Consider the following 7745-nt stretch of genomic DNA (forward strand, 5'->3'; position numbering starts at 1 on the left):
CCATTTTTATGTATGTACGAATTTATTGTCTAGTAAGAGTTTACCTGTCAAGTCCACTGAATTCGTGGTTAAGGTATCGAACCCCTTAGGTCAGTATGTCTTAATTAATAAAGTTTGCAAGAATTGTACTTTAATGACTTGGGGTTATAGTTTTTTGGCCGATTTGATGCTTTTACCGTTTGATGAATTTGATGTGATTTTGGATATGGGTTGGCTGACTCTGTATGATGCAGTTGTAAACTGCAGACGAAAGCTTATTGTATTGAAATGTCAGAACGGTGAGACTCTTCGTATTGAATCTGATGATTCGAGTGGGTTGCCTATTGTGATATCGGCTACGTTAGCACGTAAATATGTGAGGAGGGGTTGTGAGGCTTACCTTGCATATATACTGGATATTAAAGTGTCTGAATTGAAGATTGAATCAGTACCAATCGTTAGTGAATATTTACATGTGTTTCCAAAAGAGTTACCCGGGTTGCCACCTATTAGAGAGGTTGAGTTTGCTATTGAGTTAGTATCGGGAACATCACCAATATCGATAGCTCCATACAGAATGGCTCTTACAGAGTTGAAAGAGTTGAAAGCTTAGTTGCAAGAGTTAACAGATAGAGCTTTTGCACGACCGAGTTTCTTGCCCTGAGGTACACCAGTTTATCGATTACCGACAGCTTAACAAGGTTACGATTAAGAATAAGTACCCATTTCCACGAATCAGTGGTTTATTTGATTAGTTGAAAGGTGTAACGATATTCTCAGAAATTGATTTACAATCCGGTTATTATCAGTTGCGGGTTAAATATTCAGATGTGTCGAAAATTGCGTTTAGGACTAGGTACGGACATTATGAATTTCTTGTTAGGCCATTTGGGTTAACTAATGCTCTTGCAGCATTCATGGATTTGATGAATCGAATCTCTAGACCGTATTTGGACAAAGTTGTTGTTGTGTTCATTGATAATATCTTGATTTATTCCCGAGACAATTCTGTACATGCCGAGCATTTGAGAATTGTGTTACAGACTCTGTGAGAAAAATAACTATTTGCTAAATTTAGCAAGTGCAAGTTTTAAATTTGAGAAGTTGGGTTTTTGGGACACATTGTTTTGGTGGAAGGCATTAGAGTTGATCCAAGCAAGATTTTAGCAGTTGTTGACTGGAAACCACCAAGAAACATATTCGAGGTTAAAAGCTTTCTGAGATTAACGGGCTATTATCAGAGATTTGTAAAAAGGGTTCACAATGATAGCTACACCGATGACTTGGTTATTGCAGAATGATGTAAAGTTTGAGTGGTCTGAGAAATGCCAATAGAGTTTTAATCAGTTGGAAGCACTATTAACTGAAGTACCAGTATTGATTCAGCTTGAGTCAGGTAAAGAGTTTGTGATTTTTAGTGATGCGTCATTGAACGATTTGAGATGTGTTCTAATGCAAAAAGGCAAAATGATAGCGTATACTTCCGGACAATTAAAGACGCACGAGAAGAATTATCCAACACATGATTTGGAGTTGGCTGCAATCATGTTTGCATTGAAAATTTAGTGACACCATTTGTTTGGTGAAAAATGCCACATATTTACCGATCACAAGAGCTTGAAGTGTCTGATGCCACAAAAAGATTTGAATTTGAGACAGCGAAGGTGGCTAGAACTGTTGAAAGATTATGAGCTAATTATTGATTACCATCCGGGAAAAGCGAATGTAGTCGGAGATGCTTTAAGTATAAAATCCTTGTTTGCCTTCAGAGCGATGAATACGCGATTGACTTTGTCAGATGATGGATCGATATTAGTTGAGTTAAAAGCTAAACTGATGTTTCTACAGCAAATCTGCGAGGCTCAGAAATGTGATAATGAATTGCAAGCTAAAAGGGTACAGTGTAAGTCGACTACTGATTCAGAGTTTCAGATCGGATATGATGATTGTTTGTTGTTCCAAGGTAGACTTTGTTTGTCAAAAAATACAGATTTTATACAGAAAATGCTACATGAAGCTCATAGTTGCAGCTTATTTGTTTATCCTAGGAGTAACAAAATGTACAGTAATTTGAGACAGATGTACTGGTGGTCGGGTATGAAACGCGACATTTCTGACTTTATGTCCTGATGTTTGATTTCTCAACAGGTCAAGGCCGAACATCAAGTGCCTTCAGGACTATTACAGAAAGTGATGTTATTGGAGTGGAAATGGGATAGAGTTAAGATGAATTTCGTATCGAGATTACCTCTATCTCCGAAAAAGAAAGATGCTATCTGGGTCATTGTTGATCGTTTGACGAATTCCGTGTATTTTATTTTGGTGCATACAGACTTCTCACTTGATATGTTGGCTGAGTTGTATATTTCTGAGATCGTCAAATTACACGGAGTGCCAGTCTCTATTATTTCGGATAGAGAACCGCAATTTACATCTCAATTTTGGAAGAAGTTGCAAGAAGCTTTAGGTACGCGGTTGCATTTTAGCACTGCTTTCACCCTCAAATTGATGGTTAGTCTGAAAGAGTGATTCAGATTCTCGAAGATATGCTTCGTTGATGTGTATTAAAGTTTGAAGGTAATTGGGAACAATATTTACCGTTGGTTGAATTCACGTATCACAATAGTTTTCAGTCAAGTATAAAGATGGCACTGTATGAAGCTTTATATGGTCATAAATGCTGAACTCCATTGTACTCGACCAAGCTTAGTGAGAAATAGATACACGGGGTTGATTTGATTTGAGAAACCGAAGAGAAAGTCAAAGTGATTCGTGACAGTTTGAAAGCAGCTTCAGATCGACATAAATCGTATGCAGATTTGAAACGTAAAGATATTGAATTTTAGATTGGTGACAGAGTGTTTCTAAAAATATCGCCTAGGAAAAGAATTCTTCGATTTGGTCACAAAGTAAAGTTGAGTCCGTGATTTATCGGGCTGTACGAGATTATCGAGAGAATAGGGCCAGTGGCTTATCGACTTGTTTTAACGTTAGAACTTGAGAAGATTCATAATATGTTTCATGTATCTATGTTACGACGATATCGATCGAACCCTTCGCATATAATTTCTCCGATAGAGATTGAGATTTAACCCGACATGTCGTATAACGAAGAATCGATCAGAATTTTGACACGAGAGATTAAAGAATTAAGAAACAAAAGTATAGCCTTAGTAAAGGTTCTTTGGCAACGTCACGGGGTTGAGGAGGCTACTTAGGAACCCAAGGAAGCTATGAAAAAACAATACCCTAACCTATTTTCTGGTAAGATTTTCGGGGATGAAAATACCTAAGGGAGGGAGAGTTGTAATAACCCATTTTTAGTGAAATCGAAACAATAGTTTAGGGACCACAAATAAAAAATTGAAAAACTTATTTTAATATTATTTTAATATCTACAGCATGATAATATGATAGTATAAAAATTTTGTTAAGAAATTTTACTGTTTGTATGCTCAATTTGGAAAAAAGGATTGAATCGCGTAAAGTGTGAAAGTTGTGTTCTATTAGCTAAAGGTGTTAAATAGCTATAGAACATTAAATTGGAGGTCCTTATATGATAATTAGACCATTAAAGGTGATAGTGGGTGTGCATGGCTTGCAAATTATGTAATTTTTAAAGTTAGGTAAGGTTAAAATGGTAAATAGTCAATTAAAGAATAAATTAAATAAAAAATAGGCCATCATCCTTAGTTCATCACCATCGAAATTTTCAGAAAAATTAGGTTTGGGAGAGCTTGAAATTTTAAACCAAGAAAACTCTTGCATGTAAGTGAATTTGGTGTTTGTTTTTGTTGATTTTTATGTTTTTGGAATCGTTGTAGCTTAACCTAGCTAATTAGGAGATTAATTTGCAAAATGGTTGAAAGACTAGGGTTTTGCCATGAGAGCATTTTAGTTGTTCTTGAAGTTTAATGGAAGAAAATGAATCCTTGTTGTTAATTAAACAAGTTTTGTTAAGTGAGTTTTGTTAAAATTGTCAAATAGAGATTAAATTGAAAAATAATAAAATTATGTGTTAAATGTGTGAATTTTTGGAATATATGGGCTACTATAAGCACATATAAAGTTCAGCTAGGCTTAGGTGTGGACGAAATTCCATGAATTTCATTTTACGAGCCTAGGGACTAAATTGTAAAGAAGTCAAAAGTATAGGGGCAACATGGTAATTTTTCCATAGAATTTTGGATTGAATTGAATAGAATGATGATTAAATTGGTTAAATTTGATTATATGGATCCAGAAAAAACAACGTACGGAATTAGATTGGGGGAAAGATTAAGTCGTGGATTAAACGATCGTATTTTTGTCTGACGAGTTAAGATAAGTTCGTGTAATTATATTGCGTGTCGAAACCCCTTTTTGAAAACAAAAATTAGTAGTCGATTTAACAACAAAAATTAGAGTCGCCATCGATCTTTTATTGAGGTGTGATCAGATCACCTTGAAAACAATTTTCGGTTTACGAATTTTGAGAAAATAGGTTTAGGAGTCAGTTACACACGAGGAAGGGTTAGCACCCTCGTAACGCCCAAAATTGGTACCGAATCGATTTTTTAATGTCTTTGTGTTGAAAATTTGAAAAGATTTTAAAATACGATCCTTTTAACTTGATTAAATTGAATTGAATAATAAGAAACTTTTATTTCAAAGAAATAAGAGTGTCACACCCAGTGAGTTAGGGCGCAACATTTTTAATCTTCAAAATTAAGTTTATTTGTTTAAAACCCATGCATTTTGAGAAGGATATTTGGTTATTTGGGTCGAATGAAAAAATCAGAACACAGTAAGTTAGGGTTCAATTTCTTGAAATTCCTAAACACCGAAATTGCCTTTATTTTTAAAAATCTTTAATTCGAGGTAGCAAAATATCATATCCAGTGAGTTAGGATCCAACATTTTGAAATCTCAAAAAATTTTATTTAGAATCTGTACGATTTTATTGAAAAAGGGGTACTCGGATATCTAAATTTAACGAAAAGAATTGAAACCCAGTAAGTTAGGGCGCCATTCTCACGAAAATCGTGAACACCAAGTATTTTGAATATTTACGGAATTAAATGATTTTAATGCTTTAGTGAGGCATATTCTTTAAAACAAATGTAATGTGATTGAATAATAACGTACGACGCCAAAAAAGGACAATTTGTAAATAGCATACACTAATGAATAACAAATAATCAATAGACAAATACAAACAAGCATAGCAACAAAATCATACATTATACAAATACCAATATCAATATTAAAAAATTAAATGGATTAATGTTAAATTTTAAAAGATATACTAAAAAAAATCAATAGCAAGAGGAGAAATTATAATCAATAAATTATGCATACAAAAGTTTTAAAATAAACAATATATATATATGGGTATGAAATGGATCCAAAATAGAGTTAAAAAAAATAAACACTACATAGAATAATAGTATTTAGATGAATTTTGTAACAAATATTATACAAGAGGAAAATTAAACATATAAAATAATATACATGTGTTAATTTTAAAATAAGTAATACATAAAGAGTGAAAAACTTCATATAAATAATAATATATAATAATATATGTAAAAGCTAAAATAAATAAAATATATTTAAATAGGCTTTAAAAAAAATAAATCCTTTGTATATAGAAATAAGTAAAAAGATATATAATAATATGAAATACATAACATATTATATATGCATATGTGTATAAAAAATAGTTTAATATAAATTGTATATATATGTATAATAAAAATAGTTTAATACAAATTATATATATGTATAAAAAATATTATGTAAGAGTATTATTGTATTAATCTTTAAAGCAAAGAATTATATAAGTGAAATTAAAAATGTATTATAAAATAAAACCGTCAAAAAAATGTATAAATTATATTGAAATTACAACAAGAATGCGTAAGATAATACATGACAAATTTAAATAAAAAAAATACATGATACACCTAAAATAATGTTAATGATAAATTTAGAATAATAATATATTATAATATTGAAATAGTATTGATAATAAACTAAAAAATATAATAAACTTAAACATAAAAAGAAAGTTAGATTTAAAAAATAAATATATCTAAAAATAACAACAAAATGGATTTTAAACCGAATAAAAATCAAGTACATTATATTAAATAAGTATGGATTAAATTAAACTCAAAACAAAATTAAAGGGAAAAAATGAAAATAAAACAAAATGAAGGGCCCAATTGAAATACGCGAATAACTTAGAGGGACTGAATAGGGAAATATTTCCGCCCTCCGAAACGCGTCATTTCATCAGGACCGAATCAGAAACTAAATAAAATTTACAGTATCAATTGAAAAAATGAAAACAACTGAATTAAAATAAATAAAAATGCGGCGGGACCAGAGGTGCAAATTAGCTTTCAATAAAAAACACGCGGATCCTTCCTTCGGGTCGGGCCACCGCGCGGGTCATGGCCTTATACGGCGCCGTTTTGAAGCCACTGAAACAAGCCTTAAACGACGCCGTTTCATACCTAATATAAAATCAACAATTTTTTTAAAAAAAGTACTTTCTATCATTCTTTAAAAAAAAACTATTATCCCATTTTTCCTCTGCTAGGGTTTTTGAACCCATTCCCACGCCGCCGTTTGCCACATCAAACCCGAACCCTATCTAAGTTCGATTTGGATGGAGTAAATAGGGTTTCGACGGCGCAGTTACAAAGGTAAGAATCTTCTCTTTTCCTTTTCGTTTGCAACCAAAACAAATCAAAGGAAAAAGAAAGAAAGAAAATAAATAAATGAAATCAAAATAAAAAAAATCGAAGAACCACCTTTAAAAATATACTGCTTTTCGATTTTTCACTTTTCTATTGATTCGTGCTCAATGATCACTTTTACAGATTTGGAATCGGCCTTATATAGCCGAATAATGAAATTACAAAAATTTAAATCTATATTCTTTCATATTTTTTTTTCTATTTTCTCTTATTTGCTGTATTGCTTTTCTGCTTTGTTGTGTTTGTTGCATTGCAGGTACGGACGTACGAAGAAGTGCACGTGCACAGAGGCGCAGCACACGCGGGGAGGCCCTAGGCTCGACTACGGCGCTGCTAGAAGCTGTTGCTGCTAGGGTTTTTATCAAGGCTGGTTTAGGCTAGTTAGGCTAGGGTGTTGGGCTTAGGCTAATTGGGTTTAGTTTACTAGGCTCTGCTAATTTTGCTGTAATCTGGACATGGACTTTAATTATGTAAATAGACTTCGAACTTGGTTTTATTTTTATTGGGTTTTAATCGGGCCCGGGCAAAATGGGCTATTACAGCTGCCTCTCTTTACTCGTTATCGTGTAACGGGAACGGAGCAAAGACTTTAAAAAGGGCCAATTTTGCTTGATCGTGCTAGACCTTGGTGTTCTTCTTCTTCAAGTAGCCTCATTCCATCCTACTGCATCTTCAGAGGTATAGAAATTGCTTCGATTCACTCCACTGCAACGTCGGGGAGATAGGATTTGTAACTCGTAACTTTTCAAGAGAACAAAATTTGCTATTTTTAGTCTACTCCACTGCAACTTCAGGGAAATAAGACTAGATGCGATCTGCTCTACTGCAGCTTAGAGAGATAAGATCCACCATCTTTAGTCTGCCCCACTGCAACTTCAGGGGATAAGACTTGCTTTCTTCAATTTTAACACCAGGGAGATGAGATTCGCTACCTTCAGCTTTAATCTCCTCCGCTACAACCCCAGGGAAACTGGATTCGCCACCTTTAGCTTTAATCTGTTCCACTGTAATGCCAAA

This window comes from Gossypium hirsutum, chromosome D06 (genome assembly GCF_007990345.1).
Source record: "Gossypium hirsutum isolate 1008001.06 chromosome D06, Gossypium_hirsutum_v2.1, whole genome shotgun sequence".
Taxonomy (NCBI): Eukaryota; Viridiplantae; Streptophyta; class Magnoliopsida; order Malvales; family Malvaceae; genus Gossypium; species Gossypium hirsutum.